This window comes from Ursus americanus, chromosome 4 (genome assembly GCF_024610735.1).
Source record: "Ursus americanus isolate L20-20 chromosome 4, mUrsAme1.1.p, whole genome shotgun sequence".
Taxonomy (NCBI): Eukaryota; Metazoa; Chordata; class Mammalia; order Carnivora; family Ursidae; genus Ursus; species Ursus americanus.
Genome location: NC_142130.1, coordinates 41,937,052 through 41,960,803, shown reverse-complemented (window position 1 = coordinate 41,960,803; position 23,752 = coordinate 41,937,052). Strand labels below are relative to the sequence as shown.

Sequence of the window (23,752 nt, the reverse complement as noted above, 5' to 3'; positions counted from 1 at the left end):
TACTTGAGCTTGCAGAGTAAAACAATGTGAGCTTAAAGGAGAGAACACAGTTTCCAAAAGGACTAAAAAGTCATTTAGAGAGAAGGTATGGTCAAATTATAAGTACTAAAGCTGGAAATTTACATATATTAAGTCCATTAGAAAACATATTTATTTTTAGGTTTTGGGGTTTTTTTTTTTTCTGTTGGATGAGAGATAATCTAACGGGTTTAATTTTCCATAAGGTTTAGATTTTTCAAAGAACATCAGCTGATTGTTGTGTGTGTTCACACCAGCATAAAGTTTAAAAAATCAACTCCAACTTCCTGAAACTGAAGACTCTTAACTGTATAAGGTTTGGTCAGCTGTCCTCATTTCTAGGATCAAACATTGTCACATCAAGCAAAAGTGTTTTAAGATTATTTTGGGTTTAGTCTACCTCCTTTGTTCATAAACATTTTTGGGGAAATGATAACATTCTCTTAAAGTATTGACCCAAATAACTAGAATCTCAATGAGAAACTTACGAAGTTGTGAATTGTGAGGTAGGTGTTAGTATTTCCTTGACCAAATCCTGTAACTAATGAATAAAAGTTAATTGCTTTGTATATGGAAGTAAAGTGGTAAAAGGCAGAAGGATATAATCAACAAGGCGGGAAACTACATTGTTTAATATGTAATTGAAGAATTGTCAAAGAAGTGTGGCATGTCTTATTTACCAGTATTTGAAAAAAGAAGAATAGATGCTTTGGTATACAAATAAATGCAGGTATAGAAACATAATAGAAGCTTTGTGCTACAGAGGAACTTAAACTTCTCTGGGCAGTGATGAGCTAAGAAGGAACAGAGACGGTGAATGCAATGATTAACTAGCTGACAAATCTATTATTCATGGCAGGTATGTAAAGCAGTCAGGGCAGCGATGTTGGTGGCCCCTACTGATCAAGCAGCTTTGCCAGTACAGACTGGATGTCTGGAACCAGACAATACACAAAAACAATAAAACCTATGGCCAGCTAAAAGAAGATTCAACACAATCCATCTCCAATTTTAAACAGTACCAGAAATCTCCATTGAAGAATGTTTCTCCTTGGGATTAGCATAATTGTATTTACAAGATGTTGACCAACATTTACCTCTATTTATCTTACTATGCATAGCAACATGCCTGAAACACCTATCTAGGAATTCCTAGCATCTTACCAACAACAACAACAACAACAAAAAACGTGATTTTAACATTAGTTGGCAGAAATTTCTGTTGATAGGTATGGCCATCATGTCGTTATATGAACAGATGGTCAAAGTGTGTCCATTTCACTGATAGTGCATTATGTGGGTCTTTTTATCCCTGAACAACCAAACCAAACAAAAGCACAACACAGAAGAGGCCATTGTGCCTTCCCTCATTTGGTTGGCAGCTTCATCTGTGAAATATGAAAACAAAAAACCAACACAGACTATAATTCCTGCATAGTACTATTTCTGCATAACATTTAATCAAATAATTAAGTATTCATATCCAAAATTTATCCTGATATTTGTGAAGATGGAAAAATAATGGAATCTTTAAAATTCTTTTAACTCCATAATCTTCAGTAAAAGGGGGAAAATAGTCATACTTGTTAATCATTAGCATTTTTTTTTAATCTAACCAACAGTTCATAGGAAAAAAGCAAATTACAACTCTTTATTGGTATTCAGGTCTTTTAATGAAACCTCAGGAAAAAAACGTTGAGAAAAATATAAATCCCCATATTAAAATCTATTTCCCTTTGAAATAGAGGTGCTCTCCTTTTGTATTTAATACTTTTACTAAATAATTTTTAAATATTCCAGCTGAAATACTCATAACCAAATGAATTAACAGTCTAACAGATATCCAGTCGCAAACTACTACATTTTATACCATGAGATCTCTTGAAATACACACACACACACACACACACACACACACACACACGTACGTTGCTGTTTGGATGCTTAATGTGGTAGCTTCATCTCTACAACCAACCAAAAATATAGTTTACCTTGATTTAGTGAAATAAAAATAAATAATATTGTGAGGAAAAGGAAAGATTAAAAATTATGAATACATTTCTATCTATAACAGCTAGTAGTAAAAACAACAGCTGAGAATTATATTGCTAAAACACATCTACATATGTGGCTATGGAAACTGTGCAAGAATAATGCTGTTACCCACCTTCAAAAAGAGCTGATGAAGTATGAGGTTTAAGAGTACATCTTTAGTACTTCTGTACCTTAAAATATTGCCGAGTATTAATTTTTCATCAAGTTGTCATTTTCTCTGACATTTGGTTTTATTAATCAAGGCATTTATCATTAATTTGTAGAAAATATCGTAATTAAGCCAAATAAAATAAAATCCTTAAAAGGTTAAAATTAGAAAGCAGGTGAATTAGAACTTTGACATTACCCTGTTGACATACTGGAGCATTTTGAAAGCATAGGAATCAAGTTTTTGCAGTGAGTTTGGTGCCTCAATCTTGGGGCTGGCTGGTTTTTAAAAAATGTTATAAAGATTTGATTTAAAGCTCTCTGACAGTTTTGACATTCAGGTGAAAGTACTGCTGCTGCATTTGGAACAATTTGCATATCCCACTGCTAAACGGAATGTTTGAGGTGTGCACTGGTGTAAAGAAATTAAAAACAAGCTATCACACATGCTTAAGTGTATGTATTCACAAAACTGATGGTTGGATCGCAGCACCCCATCCCCCTCCAATGTAATCTGTGATTTACTCTTCTATAATAAATTACCCTACCATGTTATTCTCGCTGGAAGATCTAACCATGCATGTAAGAAGCAAAGTAATTACAGCCCCTTCTTGTCTCAGAAACCTTCTTCAATGCCTATGAGCTCTTTATACACAATGAAACAACACAAGTCTATTGTACTCTTCTTGCCTGAAATTCTGGACTTCTGACTACAAGTAGCCACTAAATTTCATCTGCATGATTTCCTGCATGGTTTTGTTGTCTGTAACAAACGTATTTTTATCTCATACAGTTAGTTATAAAGCTCGTCCTGAGGAGGAATGGGTGCTAACTTTTTGGCTTTGAGCCAATATGTCTATTTAAGAAAAGGGAAAGGTATAAAACCAGAAGAGTTCCAAACTGATTTCAAAAACAGGGAAGGGCCATAATCCATTCCCATATAGAAGGAAGAAGAGGTACAGCAACACCCAATTAGGCTGAGACATTCTGACATGACACAAGGGTTCTTCTTTTTTGACTTATAATTTCAGATTATTTTTTAGGTAGACATAGAAAAAGATATTTAATGTGTTAAAGGGCAAGAAAGATCTGAGGCAGTAAACCCAAGTCCTTAAATACTGTGAAACTTTTCAAGAAGACAAAACACTTTCAAGAAAATATCACTGGACATTACCTTCAGTCTTCAGAGTCTTAAAAGGCAATCCTTAATACTTCTTTTTGTGTGACTGTAAAAAGGAAATACTTAAAATTAGAAATCTTCCAAGGAAGCAATTTACGTTTCCATAGCATGTCTATAACTAGTCATGAGATGTAGGTAGCTGAGTTTGTGTGTGTCAACTAATATCTATAGTTTTCAAAAAGAAAAAAAAAGGTAACACATTCATTTCTGTATGTGCAGTGCAAGTACAAAGTAAAGTATAGCACAAATATATGCTTTAAATCACTGCGTGTACAGGGTTTAGAATATAGACCAGGGTATTACAGTATTATTAGAAGCTTTGAGAAACAAACTGAGGGCTTCAGAGGGGAGGGGGTGGGGGAATGGGATAGGCTGGTGATGGGTAGTAAGGAGGGCACGTATTGCATGGTGCACTGGGTGTTATACGCAACTAATGAATCATCGAACTTTACATCAAAAACCAGGGATGTACTGTATGGTGACTAACATAATATAATAAAAAAACATTTAAAAAAATCAGCTTTCTTAATTTACACAATTAAGGTTTTACATTTATGTTCGTATAATCGAAAAAAAACTAATCCCAAATAGTTTTATCCCATGTATTTATCTATTCTTAATTATCAGAGATTTTGTAAAGATCTACTGTGTATAATATAGTGGTAAGTACTGATGAGTTAAGAAAAACAAAAACAGAAAACACAGGCCTTATCCTCAAAATAATGAGTGATATTAAAGAGATTTGCATAAAGGAAGATAGTCCAGAGAATGAAAAGTAAATGGATGGAAAGAAACAGGGAACAGAGGGTAACATGTTCAATATGCTTGAACTGGTATATAGCACCTAATACACCGACATTAGAACATGGCTTTATGTTTCCTGTCTCAGCAAGCAAGGCTATTATTGTAGGGTCCTACTCAGATTTGGAGGCAGGGATATCAAACAAATGGATGAATCAGTTTTAAATTCTTTTCCATCCACATGCATTTGATAGTATATACTCAAAGCTAGGACTGGGAGCAGTAAAGCAGGCAAGATGTTGAGGTGCCTTTAAGGCCAATTTGGTGAGTCTGAATATAAAAAAAAAAAAATTTACTAGAAACAATTCTCCTATTAAAAATTGAATTTGATACTTTATGTCCTTCAAAAATTACCCCTCTAAATTTGCCCTGAAATCTCAATGATGACCTTGATGTCATATTTACTAATAATCTCCACAGAGATTCAGCCATTCAAAATCTTAAAAGCAGTTTTACTAATGGAAATGCATACATAAACATAAGCCAATCCTATCAGCCAGTGCATCTACAGAAAAAAAAATTTTAAATAAAAAAATATTAAAATGAAAAAGATCTAAGGATTTTAATTGATTGGATCTTTAATATGCATAAATAATATTTTATGAAGGGAAAACAAAGAATCAAACAGCAAACTATACCAGTAAACCAAAACAAACCTGAGTTTAAGCTGTCCTGATAAATGGGATTGAGGAAAGGAAGGTGCTTATAGTCAGGATATCTAAGTAATATCACATTTACCCTGCAACACCAAACTTTAGAAAATTAGAATCTTTTAGAAGGAGTGTGATTAGAACCGTTAATCATGGATAAACAGAAAATAACTAAAACTAGAAAAAAATGTTCAGATTGTAGGGATGAGGTGGAGAAATTTAATTTGGAGAAAATTAATTTGGCCATTACATGATATATTATAAAAGTAATTTTTATTTATCTCTTGTCTGCCCCACTAGAATGGAAGTGCCATAAGGGCAGACACTGTCTTTTTTCATGAAGAGTGTCCACCATATACTAAGATCAGTGAATATTTATTGAATGAAAGCATGAACAGACTGACCAACCTATAAGACAAGCACTAAGTCTGCATCCATTTACAGATAAAGAAATCTGGACTTAAAGAAGTTAAATTTTATAAAACTTTGCTCTTTCACAACTACAAACTTCTACAACTTAAACTTATAATGTCATATAATTAAGTACCATGAGTGCAAACAGTAAATTAACGGCATTGAGAGTGACATGGGCAGATATTTTAAATTGGTTTGGACAGGAAAGCTTCTCCGAGGAGGTGACAATAAGAAAAAGTGTGCATGAAGTGAGACAGAGTCAAAAAAAGTATCTAGGGGATTAGATGGGCTATTATAAGAGGTAAATGAGTTAATATATATTACCTCGCTTTGTACAATGCACACAGCAAACAACACTCTTAATATCTATTATTTTATTATATTGCTATTATTTTATAAATAATGAATTTCTCCCACTAAAATATAAATTTGTCAAAGACATTCATTTTTCTTTCCTTATGGCTCCTTAAGTAGTGCCTAGCACAAATTCAATAAAAATTTACAGAACTGAAAATAGGAAGACACAATTATCAGTTCATTAGAAAAAAACAGACTACATGAATATGAAAAATGTCATCATACTTCATATGCCTGAGTCAATCTAACTCTGTTAAACCAATGTCACTTAATCTTTTCTGGGTTTAAAAGAAAAAAGAAAAGCATATAAAATGGCTAGAGTCAATATGTCGTAGATTAAAAAAAAGTGAAAAAGAATCAGAAAAAATAAAGTTATCAATATTAGGCCACTATCTTGACCATTTACACACTTTGTCTGCCTCCATCACATTAATACATTTTTCTAGCACAGGATTCTACCATACAGGTTTCCAATTCATTTATGTGTTCCTAATACAAGCACAGGGACTGGTATATAGCAAACATTCAGTAAATCTTGTTGAACTATATTGAACTAAAATTATCTTTAGTAGGGGCGCCTGGGTGGCACAGCGGTTAAGCGTCTGCCTTCGGCTCAGGGCGTGATCCCGGCGTTCTGGGATCAAGCCCCACATCGGGCTTCTCTGCTATGAGCCTGCTTCTTCCTCTCCCACTCCCCCTGCTTGTGTTCCCTCTCTCGCTGGCTGTCTCTATCTCTGTCAAATAAATAAATAAAATCTTTAAAAATAAATAAATAAATAAAATTATCTTTAGTAGTTCTAATGCTTCACAGTTCAAATTTTAAAAAATAAAACCAAATAGGAGGTTACAACAGAAAAAAACATCAAGTATTGGTTTTTGACCCTGCAGCAAAGGAGTAGAGAACAAGGTTAGTTTTCACCAAAGATTGAAATATAGATGACAGTGTGATATTGGCAGTGAAAGAGACAGATCAGTAGAATAGACCACAAGGACTCTAATATGGTGTAAGTCTTACAGGTAGCATTTTCATAGTGTTGAGACTAATTATATAGGAAAAGAATTTTTTTTGTTCCTTACCTCTTACCAGGCACCAAAATATAAAACAGATTGATACTTCTGAATATAATAAGTAATCAAAGAGCTGTAAAAAAACCTTTGTATATAATTTTCTGAATTCCAAGGTGAGAATGCCTTTTAAGACACAAGACAGTAGTAGAATATAACATAAGCATAAAGATTCATGAATTTCACTACTTAAAATTAAAAATTTTTCAAAGTCAAAAAATATCTTGAATAAATATGAGGCCAACAATAAAACAGATCAATATTTTAATGTATATGACACCATAGTTAATAATCCATAAATACATAAATGAAACAAAGTTCTCATTTTTTTCAAATGAATAGGCAATTTGCAATAGAAGAACACAAGATAAGATATATGTAAAATAATATTAATCTGTAATAGATAATTATCTGTAATGAATATTCTGTAATAATTAATCTGTACTGAAAGGAATGGAAATTAAAATAGCCTAAATAGTCTAAACAGTGAACTGGTTAAATAAATGATATGTGATATAATGGCCAGCTTTCATTAAATATAGCAAGTGAAAATTTACAAAGCATCATTAAGCTTAAAAAGCAGATTGCAAAATGTTACTAATCATAACAATTTTTAATGATTTTGTGTATACTATATACATATATAGACCAAACATTGCATATATGCAATGCTTGGTTCTGTGAATAAATGTAGATCTGCATGTATGTGTCTATCTATGTATCAGAAAAAACATGTATGCATTAGAAAAAGCATGTAAGGACCTATATACTAAATTATTCCTAGCGCTAATCTCAGATATTAAGATTACAGCAGATATTTTTCTTCTTGTGATTTCTTTACGAATTTTCTATAATAAACACAAATTATTTTTATAAACATTAAAGTCACTAAAACAAGACCTAGTCTATATTGCAGAAAAAAGATTAGATGACATATTACTAGATTTCCTGAATGTTAAGAAAGCCAGTTGAAAGGTATATCTATCTCTATTTTTGAAGGCCACCTTTATTTTAAAAAAATAAAAATAAAAGAGGAAGGAAGGAAAGAAGATGGAGCAAGGAGGGAGGTAAGAAGAAGAAAGAAAATTCAAAAAAAGAAAAGAAAGAAAAATAAGATTTGTCAAAAACAAAAAGAGCAACCACCTATAATTATATCTCTTAGATTCCTAGGAGCCAAATTTTAATCGATCACATCTTTAACTTAATTTTCAAAGAAATGCACAGCCTGGAATGTAGAAAACTTGAGAAGTTTGAGGCTATATTTATATAGTAAGCATACTATTTATTATAAAAGAAAGCAAGTAGAACATGCATCAATTTCAGTTATAGGACCACTATATTTTCAATTTCAAATAAATAAAAATTAAGAGCAAGCAAATGATAACCTTACAGCAAAACAAATAGAAACTGCTAAAGGCTATCCCATACTGATATTATAGAAAATAAGTCTTCACTAAATAAAAATTTAAATATGAAGTTTGATTGTATCTCATCGAAAATGGCAAATGAAAACCAATTTATAATCCTTAAAGAACCTCAGGAAGAACCTATACATACATGGTCAAGAGGACAAGATGCAGTCCCTCGAATACTGAAAAAGGCTAATTCAGTTCTAGTCCATAATTGGGTACTTCTTAGAATGAAGATACACATTCTGGCTTTGGATATTACCAGAGTTTTTAAAGCACCAGAGAATCTGATAAGTTCTATGGTAGACTTCTCCAAGAATCCATTAAAGTGACCGGACCAAACCCCATAATGAAGCCATCTAAGATCAAATCAAGTTCCACTGAACCAGGCTCTAGGGCAACAACAAAAGACTATTCACTTGACTCAGTCATACTTGCTGTTAGGTATTTCAGTTTCCCCTCCAAACAGAGGGGAAAAGTTCAGAAAGATTATGTACTAAATACTTCTTTTAATCCTAAAATCCAGTCAATTTCTTTTTTTGTCACTTGTCTCTTTAAAAGTAACCCAATCCCTTTCTTATATTATGTGCAGCTTTACTCTGTTCATTTTTATTTCCCAATAGCAGAATGCCTTAAATAAATTCTTAAAAACCAACACACCAACAAATAAATAAATTAAAACTCAATGACTATAAAAAGTACACAGTCTAACCTGCTTAATTATTAACAGGTAAACAGAATGCATTTCTGAATTATTTACTTAAACTCCTTCAACTAAAAACTTTAAAGTTTTTGAGCTTGGAATGTGTACCCTTTCTAAGAATTCATAAATCAATTATTTTAAAATATTCTCTTAAGCCATATTAATAAAAGCAATTAAAAAACATCAAAGTTAATGTGAATTTAAACATTAGCACAGTGCATAAGAAATACAACACATTTTTAAGATTTCAGAGGTCAGTAAAATTCCCTTCTTTCCAACTATCCCCTGTCCTGTTTCAGATACTTTATTCCACAATACATTTGGACTGAATGAGTATAAATATTCTCTACTAAATTGTATTAATAAGATAGATATAATAATGATTTTGGAGCATTTATATAATGTTCTTATTCCTAAGCATATCATAAGAAATATACAATTACAAAACTATGGAAAATGTTAATAATTCCAAAACTAGAAGAACAGAAAAGAAAGAATTAACAGTAAATAAAATTCATCATTTTCTCTGGATGAAATACTAGCTCAGCTAATATATTGAAGAATGACTGCTGCTTGGTACAAGTAAACATTGATTACCTGGAATGCTGGTTAATTAAATTCTGGTTAGCTAAGGGTTCACCAGAAACAATAACGTTTTTGCCTTGATTCTTTCAACTAAAAACCTAAGATATACTAGCAGATTTTCCTGCCTTAGTAAATAGGATTTTATAATTTTATCTTCATTAAAGATGAAAAACTTATTCTGCCACAGAGGATGGTTCTTTTTTTTTTTTTAAAGATTTTATTTATTTATTCGACAGAGATAGAGACAGCCAGTGAGAGAGGGAACACAAGCAGGGAGAGTGGGAGAGGAAGAAGCAGGCTCATAGCAGAGGAGCCTGATGTGGGGCTCCATCCCATAACACTGGGATCACGCCCTGAGCCGAAAGCAGACGCTTAACCGCTGTGCCACCCAGGCGCCCCATTGAGGATGGTTCTTAATCTTTTGGGGGGTCATAAGTCCCTCTGAGAAGATGACAGAAAATCACGGGTCTCTTTCTTTAGAAAGATGTACATGTTCACAGTATTTTTTTATATTTCTAGGAGTCCAGGTGATGTGGGAAACAATGGGAAAAGAAAAAATTTAATTCCCTTATTGCCTATAGCCATTGACAAGTCCTTAAAACTGGTAGAGTGACCTTCCTCTAGGAACTCAATTGCCTCGATGTTGACACTATGCTAAGGGCAAAAGGCAAGCTTAGCTTAACATTATCCTGACCTGCCCCCCAGGATCCTGTAAGTCTACTTTAACATATAAAACATACACAAATTTCTTTTGGAAAATTCCTTTATCTCTATCCCCCATCCCACCCCAGGATATATCTTGGCAATCATCCTCCAAGCATATGGCCCACTCATACACATCTGAAGGATCTCATGACTAAGGTTTTATTAGACAGTATTAAGTGACCTTTTCCTAACAATAGCTAATCCCATCAAGGTCCTGGAAACCTTGCTTCCAAAATTCCTTAGAGACTTACACTATCCCTAACCCCCTCCCAACTTGAAAGTATATTAATCAGTCCTGTCACAACCCCAGTGCTGCTCTTTCTGCCCCTGGGTCCTGTTCCTGTGCTTTAATAAAATCACCTTTTGCACCGAAACGTCTCAAGAATTCTTTCTGAAAGTTCAGCCCAAACCCCAACATTTTCACACCACAGGGACCCACCAAAAGATTGTTTGCCCTCTAATTTTACAAAACTGTAAATGCATAGACATTGGAGATTGTACTGACAACACAGCGACCCCAGGCATAACAAGAATGTTTAAAGTTGCTTTTTGAAGACATCTCTAATAATGAAGTATTTTCTTATGATTTGTTTCCTTTTAAAAGGGGAGTGTAAAAAGAACTTTGCTTAATTTAGTCTTGGTTAAAGGTTAAGTATGTTTCCTTTTAGCATAATTGCACTACCAGAGCTTGAGCTTTAAAACAAAATAGTGCTGTTTTCAAATCATTCCACATTCTAGAAGTGGCAACAATCTTCTTACAGTTTTGTAACTCTTGGAGGAGGTAAGGTGAGAGAGAAAGCTCTTTAATGTTCACCTTTACTTCTAAAGATTATCAGAAAATTGCAAAAATATAAACCTTCCCTGTATTCAGGTTTTATTCTAAGTACTTTTATGTATATTTGCTTATTTAAAACTCAAAAACTAGGAGGTGGGTAGCTAGATATCAGACGTCATTACCCTCATTTTATTAATATGTAAACTGAGGCATAGAGAGATTATGTGATTTCCCAAAGATCGCCTCTCTACTGAATGGCAGAACCAGGATTCACACCTAGTCAATCAGGCCAGAGTATGCACTTCTACAAACAATTATTACGTTTTCTGTTTCAGTCATGAGCTGATGGTTTTTCTTACACGGTTTTATATGTAACACAAGTCCACCTCTTCACTGCTATGCAAGACACATTCATACTGTTTTTTCCCAGACATATACCTTTGGGGAGTAGTTCATAAGTTGCTGACAAAACTGGCACCACCTTTATGCAGCTGGCAGTTATATCATTGTTAATTTCCCAGACTCAAATGCCCAAATGGGAAAAAAAAGGCACCACTATCTCAGTAAACGTGGAACCCTACAATGAAAGCTGACCCTTCATTACCTTTTGGAAATAGTTCTGGTGAGATACAAAATTGAGTGATTATATACTCTATGTGCAACCAAGACAACAGGATAAATGGCCCATATTGTCATAATAACAGTTCACTAAGGTGAGGGCCGACAAGTTGCTTTTGTGGCCAAAGTTGCAACAACGTGAAAATTTTCTTGGTGTATCCTTCTCACCAAGGGATTGCGTGCTCCCAGAGATAGCAACAAATTTGTATCTCATTTGCTTTCAGTGCACCAACCTTAATATTTTCAGTAATCCCATAAAGAGCAAAGGCTGGAAAGAGAGAGAGAGAGAGAGAAAGACAGAGAGAGGGATGGAGAGGGAGGGAGGGAGGGAAGAAAGGAAGGAAGGAAGGAAGGAAGGAAGGAAGGAAGGAAGGAAGGAAGGAAGGAAGGAAGGAAAAGAAAGTAAGAAAGAAAGAGAAAGAAAGGAAGGAAGGAAAGAAGGAAGGAAGGAAGGAAGGAAGGAAGGAAGGAAGGAAGAAAAAGAAAGAAAGAAAGAAAGAAAGAAAAAGAAAGAAAGAAAGAAAGAAAGAAAGAAAGAAAGAAAGAAAGAAAGAAAGAAAGAAAGAGAAAGAAAGGAAGGAAGGAAGGAAGAACCTTTTTTATAGTTTGTACAGAAACATTTTCAGTTATAAATTTATTCCATTTAATTTTTATTGAATTACTTCCTACATATAAATGCAATCAAGCAGATACCAGTAAGATACAGATATAAAAGGGCAAAATAAGGCAGAATGTTCAGAGTCTTGAAAATGGTTAAAGATCAGATAAACAGGAAACAAAGCAGGGCAAGGGCAAACAGGAATATAGAAGCAAGAAGGCAAAACAAGAAAGAACCTTGGTAACTGAGGCAGCTTTTCTTCGTTAGATCCAGGGACTTTTAATAAAGTAATGAATTCCAATGCAGCCAAGCCAGGCTGGGAATGAAAACCTGGTTAAAATAAGAGGTATATCTGGAATAAAATACCATCCTCAGCTCCTTTGTCTCTAACTCATCCTACATACCATAATAAAACAAACATTTGGAAATCATCTAGCTATACCCTATTCTCTATAATGATTCCCAATCACTTACACTATCAAATCCAATGTGTTTGGTTTGCAAAGTCCTCCATAATCTGGTTCTACTGTGTATCCTCTCTTCCAATTAATGCAGAAATTGTACCCTCCAATCCAATCAGAAATTGTACCCTCCAATGCAATCAGATTAAACCAGTATACATTGATTCAGCAAACATTTATTGAGGCCTATAATATGTTAAGGATCATTCACGTAATTGAAATCTACATGGTCTTGGAGCCAAAGAACAAATGCTAATCTCCAATTTCTCCAAAACTCTATCTCAATGCTTTCCCTTCTCACTCTTCTCCTATTCTTATCCAGAAAACTATGCATAGTCTTCCTTCGGATTCAATAAAAATTGATTCAGATATAATCAGTTCAATCGCTCTCATTTTAGCTCACTTACATTTCAGTTTTGAAAATATGATCAAACTAAAAATATATACACAGGGCTAACCGCATGTGCTCTTCCCACTAACACTCTCACAAACACAAAACATGGTGGATCTTAACACAACACACACAAACTCTTACTAGGATCCACATTTGTCTTCTTCTATTCCTTTATCAGGCCACACTTGGTGGGGGCTTTTGAACTTGTTCTTCTAAAGCTCTTCTCCAAGATCATTACATGATGGCTTCCCCTTCTCATCATTCAATCTCAGCTCAAATGGCACCTCGTAACTCTTTATCCCCCAAGTCACTCTGCCCCAAGTCACTCTTGATTCTACTACCTAGCTTTCTTTTTTCCACAGGTTATCACTCTCTGCAATCATTTTGTTTATTTATAAACTCATTCACTGTCTATCTTCCTACGTTAGGGATCCTATCAGTTTAGCTACATATAATTCAGTGACAAATTGCTTGCCCCTAGGCATTATGCCTGGCATACACTAAGCACTCAAATATCTGAATAATAAATACAAACAAAAATAATTATTAATATTCAATCCATAAATATTTATCAAGCATTTACAGTGAACAAGATGATTTTTTTAAGTTAATTCCCAGGCTGAGGAATGTTCTGCCCCTAACATAATTACATTTGGGAAAAAGATCCAAGATAAATTTGGTGACAGAGAGTTCTTTTTGTGTGTTTTTTTTTTTAAGATTTTATTTATTTGTTTGAAAGAGAGAGAGAGAGCAAGAGAGAGAGAGCACAAGTAGGGGGGAGGAGCAGAGGTAGAGGAAGAAGCAGACTCCTCACTTAGTAAGGAGCCCAATGCGGGGCTCGATTCCAGAACCGTGAGATCATGACCTGAGCCCAAGATAAATGGCAGATGCTTAATTGACTGAGCCACACAGGCACCCCCACTTAGAGAGTTCTAAACAAAATAAATTGTCAGAGAATTAAACCTAGCCTGTCTTGATACTTAAGATTAACATCATTGTTTTTCTCAATCACACTTCCCTTCACATTCCCCCATTAAACCTACTGATACATCATCATCAACTTTTATAATGTCAAGAACGGTTGAATGAAACTGAATGAAGGCATTGACAGTGTCACATATCTCATTTTGGATATTTATTGCCGAAATGGATGAGTCGGTATCCATGAAACATGGAAGAGTCAGGATACAACTAAGAGTAGTAAAATGTACAGATTCACTGCCTCCTTCATACAGTGTACAAACATGCTCAGATTTGACAATTCTAAATGTTTCTAAAGGTTAAAAAAAAGCATTAATTTAAACTAGGGTCGGAAAACTTTTTGTAAAAGGCCAAATGATAAATATTTAAGGCTTTGTAGGTCATACAGTTTCTGTCTCAATTACTTAACTGTGCTATCATCTCATGAAAGCAGCCATGGGCAATAAATACATAAACAAATGAGCATGCCTATATTTCAATAAAACTTTACTTACAAAAACCATGGGATCATCAGGGAAATGCAAAGCAAAACCAAATCACCCCACACCTGTTAGAATGGCTATTTTCAAAAAGACAAGAAATACGAAGCATTGGTGAGTATGTGGAGAAAAAGAAACCTTTGTGCACTGTTGGTGGGAATATAAATTGGTGCAGCCACTATGGAAAACAATATAGACGTTCCTCAAAAACTTAAAAATAGAACTACTATTTGATCCAGCATTTCCACTTCTGAGTATATACCAAAGGAAATGAAATCACTATCTCAATAAGATATTTGCAACCCAATGTTTACTGTAGCATTATTTACAATAGCTAAGACTTCCTGGAAATAATCTAAGTGTTGACAGATGGATGAATGCATTTAAAAAAAAAGTGGCATGTATATGCAATGGACTATTATTCAACCATCAAAAAAGAAGGAAATCCTGCTATTTGCAACAACATGGATAGATCTTGAAGGCATTATAAGCTAAGCAAAATAAGTCAGAAAGACAAATACTGTATGATCTTACTTACATCTAATGGAATCTTATGGAATCTAAAAAACAAATAAGCAAACAAACAAACAAAAACAACAAAAGAACTGAACTCATAGATACAAAGAACAGATTGGTAGTTGCCAGGGTGCAAGGGAGGGGTGAAGAGGGTTGGGTTGTATGTGAAATATGGGTGAAGATGGTCTAAAGGTACAAACTTCTAATTATAAAATAAATAAGCCCTAGGAATGTAAATGTTCATCATGGTGACTATAGTTAAAAATATACTGTAGATTTGAGAGTGGCTAAGAGAGTAGATCTTAAAAGTTCTCACCACACACACAATATTGTAACTACGTGTGGTGATGGATGTTAACTAGACTTATTGGTGGTGATGTTTTGCAATATATACATATATGAAATCATGTTTCACCTGAAACTTACATACTGTTACTTATCAATTATGTCCCAACTAAAAAAGAAAAACACGAGGACAGATTTGTTGACTTCTGGTCTAAATTCATCAGTAAAGCCTACAGAATTTCTATATAGGGGAGATTAAGCAACAAAATTTAATTATAAGGGCTATTATGAGGACTTGTATTAGAAGATGTTTTTGCGAGATATGCAAGTTGCTTTTACATGAATTAAAATACTTTTGGGGGATTGATGGGAATTACAGGGACCTAAGCCCCTTAGGTCACCCTTGTCACTGCCACCTAATCCCACAATCAATTTAGGCATATTCTTGGCATTACATTTTGGCCTTATACAGAATCATCATCTTTCCATAAATATCCAATCCATCATATTATTTGTATCCTAACATTAAAATTATTTTTGAAAAGCCACAATAAATACTTGGTTGAAGTTTAAAAAATACATTCCCTTTATCCATGCTAATTTTGCAATTCTATTTTAAACAACTATTAATTTTGTCAGGCATGATTTGTTTGTAATAAACTCATTTTGTTCATTGCTCATGATTCCTTTGTCTTCAAGATGTTTACTGATTTCTCTTCCAGTGTTTTATTGAAAATGTTGTCAGGCCATTTCAAGTTACATTTTCATTACATCTATTACAAGAATTGTTTCTTCCTCAAAATTTTTTAGGTCCTCTAAAATTCTCAAGTAAAACACACCTTCATATATCCAAAGTACTAAATACCCTTTTACTTGATTCTGATTGATAACTACTTTCGAAAGGCATTCTAAAACTCATTTTATGCTTCTCAAAACTGTATTCCAACACCAAAATAGCTACACAATTAAACTAAAATTTGGTTTGTAAAGATTTTAAATGATAGTATGTTGATCCACATTGTCATGAGATAACTTATTTATTAATTAGTAGCACTATCATTTTCTCTTCTCCACTTTACAGTTGCTATAATAAATTCTACCGCCAATCAGCTTTCATTAAGTTATCAGCCCTTCTATTTGTGATAATCAATACTCTACCTTTCTGCCATCCAATTCTACTTTATCTCTTCTGGCTACATAAATCTCTAGAGCCTATGGTGTCAAAATATTTTTTTAGCTTCAACCAGACTTCTGTAAAAACGTGAAAGCTACAACATTTAAATGCAAAGTTTGCTATTAAGTTACATCACATGTCACACAACCATGAATCTTAAAATAAAATGAGAAAATATAAGAACTTAGATAATATTATAAAAACTGCTTCAGTTGGATTCGCTATTCAATAAATGAAAACACTTGAGAATTCTAGTAAAAATAAACCTTGAGATGGTTGAAATATCCATTCTAAATAATGGGAACATTTAGGTAATTGTCTATACAAAACAAGGATCAGACTTTTTGAGGTCATAAAAAGCTTGACCTTCCGGGATAAGATGAATGCAGAAAGCGTACCACTAACTTACACAATAGGGATAAGATTGTTGAATCTATCTGCAAAATAACATTTTCAAAAGCTTCATAAAGTAACTGATTCATTAAAGAAATAACTGAAGATTCTTTCTCTTTTCTGATGAAAGATCACAAAACATTGCAATATTTGCATAAGAGGACGAAGTGCTCGTGTCTCACTTGTGAGACATGAATACCTCCTTTATTACCTATGTTCTTGCTATGTATTGAGAATGTTGAAGAAAAGCAGTTCCAAAAGAACACAGGTTTGCTGATCCTCGGTTCCTGTTAATATCACGATATAACAGAAGCTTTCACATAACATCAGGGTGACAGTTACTTGCTCTGTACTCAGAGGGACCAATTTTCCCCTATAGACATGAACACAGCACAAATCACAAAGAACCAAAATTGAGTGTAAGTGCAATCCTCTCAATGTCACTCAGGTATCAGCAAAAAGGACCAGTTTGGCTATCTAGGAAAAGAAGTCAGGTCCAAGGAGTTGAAGGGGAGGGCAGATTGGCATTGGGATAATTTATCTGCCTCTACGATAGTTCATCTGTCTCCCTGAAAAGAATTAAACCAACCTTGCCAAAGATTTGTCTCGTTTAGCTACAAGCTGTCTCATTGTATTCTCACCCACTTCCCATCCCCTCCTCAACTATTGTTTTCTTTGGAACAGTTTCTTTTCCCACTTAAACCCTTTAACTTCTCTTTTACTCTCCCTCACCCTCCCTCCCACCACACACACACACATACACACACAGAGAAATACACACTGCATGATGTTAATTGTTAACTTAAAGGATATTTTCTTTGGAAAAAATCACAAATGATTATTGATATGACAGCACAGAAGGATGTCAGCCTGTGAAGAAATAGGGCAACATGATCTAAATCAAGTGCTAGATACATTAGTATACTTACTGTGCATCTTCCATAAGGGGATTACCATGCTATAAACAAATTTGACAAGGATTCACATAAAGATCCTAACGGACCTTTCGGAAGTAAAGTCAGGCTACTATGAAATGCTATTAATTGCAGTAAACATGTCAGATTCTACTAACGTGATCCTATCTCTCTTTCACGTCAAATACACAGATATTTAGGATAATTTGGTAATTATAAACTGAGCCAAGTTAGAATAAAAGATAGACAGGAACATCTATGAGTGTCAGAAAAAAGAACTCAAAGCCAGAGCGAAGGGGGGAGGCGGGGGCGGAAGACTTACTGGACCCTAGGGCATCATATTCACATATACCCAGATATTTAGGATGATATATAGAATAGTAACACCAATGTGTAGACAACAGACAAGACCTAAAGCCAAAGAGAGGCATGGAGGAACAACTGGGACATGCTTATTAATGGATGCCCAATCCATCAGATTACAAGTAGAAAAAAATCTACAGACTAGCATGAAGAAGCAGTAAAAATTAACACTTGAATTCTTCTTAGGGCTCTAGGTGGTAAAAAGTCACATGAAAGAAATGTGAAACCCAGATATGTTCTATGGGCACCTTAGGAATCAGCATTTACACTTTATTCTTAGAACATAAAATCCAAGCTTAAAAACTAATGCAAAAAGAATGTGGATTTCTTTAGACTCTTATGGGCACAGATCTACGGTCACAGGATAGAAGGGAATGCTAAAACACTTTGCAAGGAGCTACAGAACTCTCATGTAACAACCCCCTTCAACTAAAAAGAAGCTCACCATAATATCAGAAACAGCTCTTCTTTTGTTCATTCAGTCAACAACTATATATGAAATGCCTGTTGAAGGCAAGTATGATTAGACCCAAAAGATACAGTAGTGAATAGAACATCATTCCTGTCTTTAGCAAGTTTATGTTCTAGTAAGGGAGACAATGTATATAAAATATAAAATACAAGGTCCTGTACAGAAAAATGCCAAAAGTAAAAAGCAGGGCAAGGGAAAAGAGAGCGTAGATCTGATGATGCAGGTATTTTAGATAGAGTGCTGACAAAAAGGCATTCTAAAAAATTCTGGCAGAACTCTAAACAAAGTAAAAGAGTGAATCATGATGCAAAAGATACTTCAAGAGATGAGGCAAAAAAAATTAGTAAATATATAGGAGATTTAAGTATAACTAATAATTTTGAACTAGCTGATGTGTAGAAACTCTTCCCCTCAAGGATTGCATGTTCTTGCCAAGCTAACGTGTAGTATTTATAAAATTCAATGATTACTGATCTATAAAATAAGTTTCAACAAACACCAAAGAAGGCATATCATACAAAGCATGTTATCTGACCACAGTGCAGTAATATCAGGAATTAAGGCAAAAAAGCCAGTTTAAAAATCCCTATATGTTTGGAAACTAAAAAATACATTTATAAATATTCCATGAGTAAAAAAAATCATAATGGAAATATTAAATATTTTAAAGTAAACAACAATAAAGACACTACATATCAAAACCTGTGGGATGCAGCTAAAGTGGTACTTAGTAGAAAATTTATGGCTTTAAATGCATATATTACATGTTAAAAAGTTGTAAAATTAATTAGTTAAAGATTAACTTAGCAAGTTAAAAAATAACAGCAGAATAAAGCCAAATAAAGGAGAAGGAAATAAATAATAAAGATTATAACAAAAATTAACGGCATAGAACTTACATACAATAGAGAGCAAAAATGGGTTCTTTGGAAAGCCAAAATGGTTCTTTAAAAAGACAATAAAATATATAGGGGAAGAAAGGGATAAAGAAAGGGGGGGTAATCAGAAGGGGGAATGAAACATGAGAGACTATGGACTATGAGAAACAAACTGAGGGCTACAGAGGGGAGGGGGTTGGGGGAATGGGATAGACCGGTGATGGGTAGTAAGGAGGGCACATATTGCATGGTGCACTGGGTGTTATACACAACTAATGAATCATCGAGCCTTACATCGAAAACCGGGGATGTACTGTATGGTGACTAACATAATATAATAAAAAATCATTATTAAAAAAAAAAAAAGACAATAAAATATTGGTGTAAACCATGTGAAATTATCAAAATTCATCCTAATAATAAAATCTATACTGATCAAAATATTATTAATCATTAAATATTAAGCAAGAAAAAGGCACTAATTAATTAGAAACTTTAGGAATGAGAAGAATATATCTCTAAAGATAAAGGAAACATTAAAATATTATGAGAGAATATACTAAACAATGAAAGGCTAATCAACTTACAAACTGAAATGAAATGGGCAATTTCCCAGAAAAGTGCAACATAACAAAATCAACACAATGAGAAATAGAAAACCTGAGTAACTTTATGATCAATTGATAGCAAAATTGATATTAAAAAAGAGAACACAAGAAAGGAAACATATATGCTAATCTCACTTAAGAATTTAGATGCAAAAATTCTAAAGGAAATAGCAAACCAAATGAGCAAAATGCATGTGCATTTGTGTACATATACATAACTACATAACAATTATAGAATATTTATTCCAAGAATGTAAGAATTGTTTAACATCACAAAATATAAATACAAAAACATTAATTCAAAAAGATACATGCACTCCTGTGTTCACTGCAGCATTATTTACAATAGCTAATATATGGGAAGAACCTAAGTGTCCATCGATGGAGGAATGGATAAAGATGTGGTGTATATTCACAATGGAATACTACTCTGCCATTAAAAAGAAAGAAATCTTGCCATTTGACACAACACAGATAGACCTGGAGGGTATTATACTAAGTAAATAAGTCAGATGGAGAAAGACAAATATCCTATGATTTCAACTTATACACAGAATCTAAAAAACAAAACAAAAGTTCATAATATGGAGAACAGATTGGTGACTATCAGAGGGGAAGGGGTTGTGCAAAATGAGCCAAAGGGCTCAATTTTAAGGTGATGTAGTAACTAGACTTATCACAGCGATCACTTTGGAGTGTATATAGATATCAAATTATAATGTTGTACACCTGACACTTATATAATCTCATATACCAATTTTACATCAATAAAAAAGAAGATATATTAAGTGATACACACCATATTCAGAGATTAAATGAGAAATACCATCAATCTCTCAATATAAAGAAACAAAAAAACTCCAAACTTTATAAACATGGGTAAAAGACATGAAATAGACTAAGAAAAAATATTTGCAACATACATAACCAGTGAAGCATTTCTCTCCCCCCCCCCGGGTAAATGTGCACTTTTATTTTATTTTTTTTTAATTTTTTATTATGTTATGTTAGTCACCATACAGTACATCCTTAGTTTTTGATGAAGTATTCCATGATTCGTTGTTTGCGTATAACACCCAGTGCTCCATGCAATCTGTGCCCTCCTTAATATCCATCACCGGCCTATTCCAAATCCCACACCCCCCCTCCCCTCTGAAGCCCTCAGTTTGTTTCCCAGAGTCCACAGTCTCTCATGGTTCATTCCCCCTCCACTGAAGCATTTCTATTCAGAATATATAACAAGCTGCAACAAATCAATAAAAAAAATAAGCATTATAACTTTAAAAAGTGCTGAGAGAATACAATTGAAAAAATCAGAGAAAATAACACCTGATTGGCCAGTAAGAATATGAAGAGAAGCTCAACTTTTTAAAAAAGATAAAATTCAAGTAGCACATAGATATGTAAGAGAAGCTCAACTTTTTAAAAAAGATAAAATTCAAGTAGCACATAGATACACTACTCCAATCTTCTTATCAAAAGTTTAAAAGTCTATCAATATCTATTATTGGAAAAAAATTTGGAGACCAATTTTCCATTACCTTGTAAAGTTAAAAATGTATATTCTCTAAACCCAGCAAATTCAAATACAGAAATTCCCTCACATTTACACAAGGAGATATTTACAAAGATATCTACTGTGACACTGACTGTAATAGAAAAGTAAAAAAGAAGAAAGAAAAAAGGAAGGAAGGAAGGAAATGAAGAAAAGAGTGAAGTGAGAGGAATGAAGGGGATGGGAAGGGAAGAGAAGAAACACTTAAATGTGCATCAGCAGGAAATGGATATATTGTGGCTCAGTCACACAATGGAATAACACACAGCACTATATACAGCAGCTAAAATGCCTTGGGTCCGTGCGTACCAAAACAGATAATCATGAACATAATGTTAAGTGAAACCAAAATATGCTAGAGAATGACCTAGTATTTCTCAGTTCACAAGAGCTCTCAGTGTCTCATTATTATTTTTTAACAGAGCCCTTAGTGTCCTAGTAATGTTTTCTCAGCAAACTTAGCCTAAAAATATATCTAATAGAACCATTTAGTTTGTAGTTTAGTTCTAAACAGCTCAATAAGTATTTATGTCCCAGTCACTTAGTGGTCATACAAAAAAATAATAAACACAAATTGCAAGGAAAATACTATTTTAATTCAATGCTTACATAACCATCCTTAAATTAGTTATTATTGGGATGTGTGTGCCTGTTGAGCACTTCACAACTTCTCAAACCTTGAAATCAGATTGGACACTGCCACCTTTTTTCCCTGTTGTGTACTGACTTTCACACAATCTTCACACTGCTTTCTATGACAACACTTACCAAAACACCAGCTTCTCACAGACATAACACTATCAAGAAGAATGTGCTGAAATTAAAATGTTGAAATTGTGAACTACCTCAAGCTAGAGGCTGATCTGGTATCTGAAAGACGTTAAACACTGCAATGTTTCTCTTGAAATTTTAAAATATCTCACAGCACACCTGTAAGTTCACTGTGGCACTTTGGGAGCACCTTGGTATCTAGATTGGAAAACATGACATTGGAAACCATGAGGTATGATGTATATAAATGTTTTTTGGTATCCAAAACTACCCCAAATTTTCATGGGGTCACACAGGCAAAATTACAATATAAAAATAGTAGAAAATATGGACTGAAAGCATATATATTAAACTCAGGAGAATAGTTGCCTCTGAGTACAAAAATGGGGAAATGTAAAAAGGAGGGGACTTAAACTATTTCTGTAATGATTAATTTCTGTAAAAATTTTCTTAAGCAAATATGGTAAATGCTAACATTTTTTAAATGAGTGATGGTATTTGGTATTTATATTAATTCTGTGCTTTACTGTATTTTTGAAATAGTTCATAAAAGAACATAAGAAATGACAAACATTGTAAGTTTTCAAAGACTTTATACAGGCAGCTACTTTTAGAATACCATTCTAAATCCCAGGACATCTGGTTACTCTTAGACCTGCTTTTCCACAGGTTCCATTTAGAATCATTAAACTATTCACTGGTAGTAGTCTAACATTTAAAGAAAAAAAAAATCAGTGCAAAGACCTCTATTTCCTAAGCTTCACCCTAAGTCACAAATGTTGTTTTTATTTAATAATTTTGGGAAGACTCTCAGCAGAAATGGGATGTAAGCATTTTTTACCCTCTTCCTTCAAAATATAATTATTTGCTCATTTTACTTACTGCAGATAATGTCACATGTGATAGAATATAACACTTATTCATTTAGTACTATCACAAACCCCACAGATGTCTGGCCTATTGCAAGATATACACCTATTCCCAACCTTAGTTTTAATCTGTTTATTTTCTTGGATACTGGCAAGTTCAGAAGTGCAACTGTAGTGGATCAACTGATGCTTTATGGTTATGTTGGGTGGACATTAAGTTTCTGTTAGTTGTAATTCCCCACATTCATCTTCCCTTTGCCTTCTTCCAGCCACAATATTTTTTTTTAAATTATTATTATTCCTTAGAAGCAGGAAACTACAGATATTGTGGGAGTGTTGGGAATGTTGACAGATTTCAGAATTTCTGTGTATCAATCAAGGCCTTATGATCAATAACATCAGCCATAGTAATAAAGAAGATAGCAATTATCCCATGTGCACTAGCCAGACCACACAGCCTGTGTCTTACTCAAGACAGTCCATTTTGATAAGGACGTGGTCATATCAAAAGCCTATAAAGAAAAACATGGAGGCATGCCTGGGTGGCTCAATAGATTAA

At 33.8% G+C, this 23,752-nt stretch overlaps 1 protein-coding gene across 28 annotated transcripts in view; it reads right to left on the bottom strand.

The window, feature by feature from the left end:
* ZBTB20 (zinc finger and BTB domain containing 20) overlaps positions 1-23,752 on the bottom strand; it is a 771,855-nt gene that overhangs the window by 620,681 nt on the left and 127,422 nt on the right. For 27 of the 28 annotated variants that reach the window (XM_087861260.1, XM_087861259.1, XM_087861245.1 and 24 more), the window contains one exon: positions 3,395-3,446. The exons of the other annotated variant lie outside the window; for it this stretch is intronic. The gene's annotated coding sequence lies outside the window, so the exon portion shown is untranslated. The remainder of the gene's footprint in view (positions 1-3,394; positions 3,447-23,752) is intronic. 28 annotated transcript variants of the gene reach the window in all.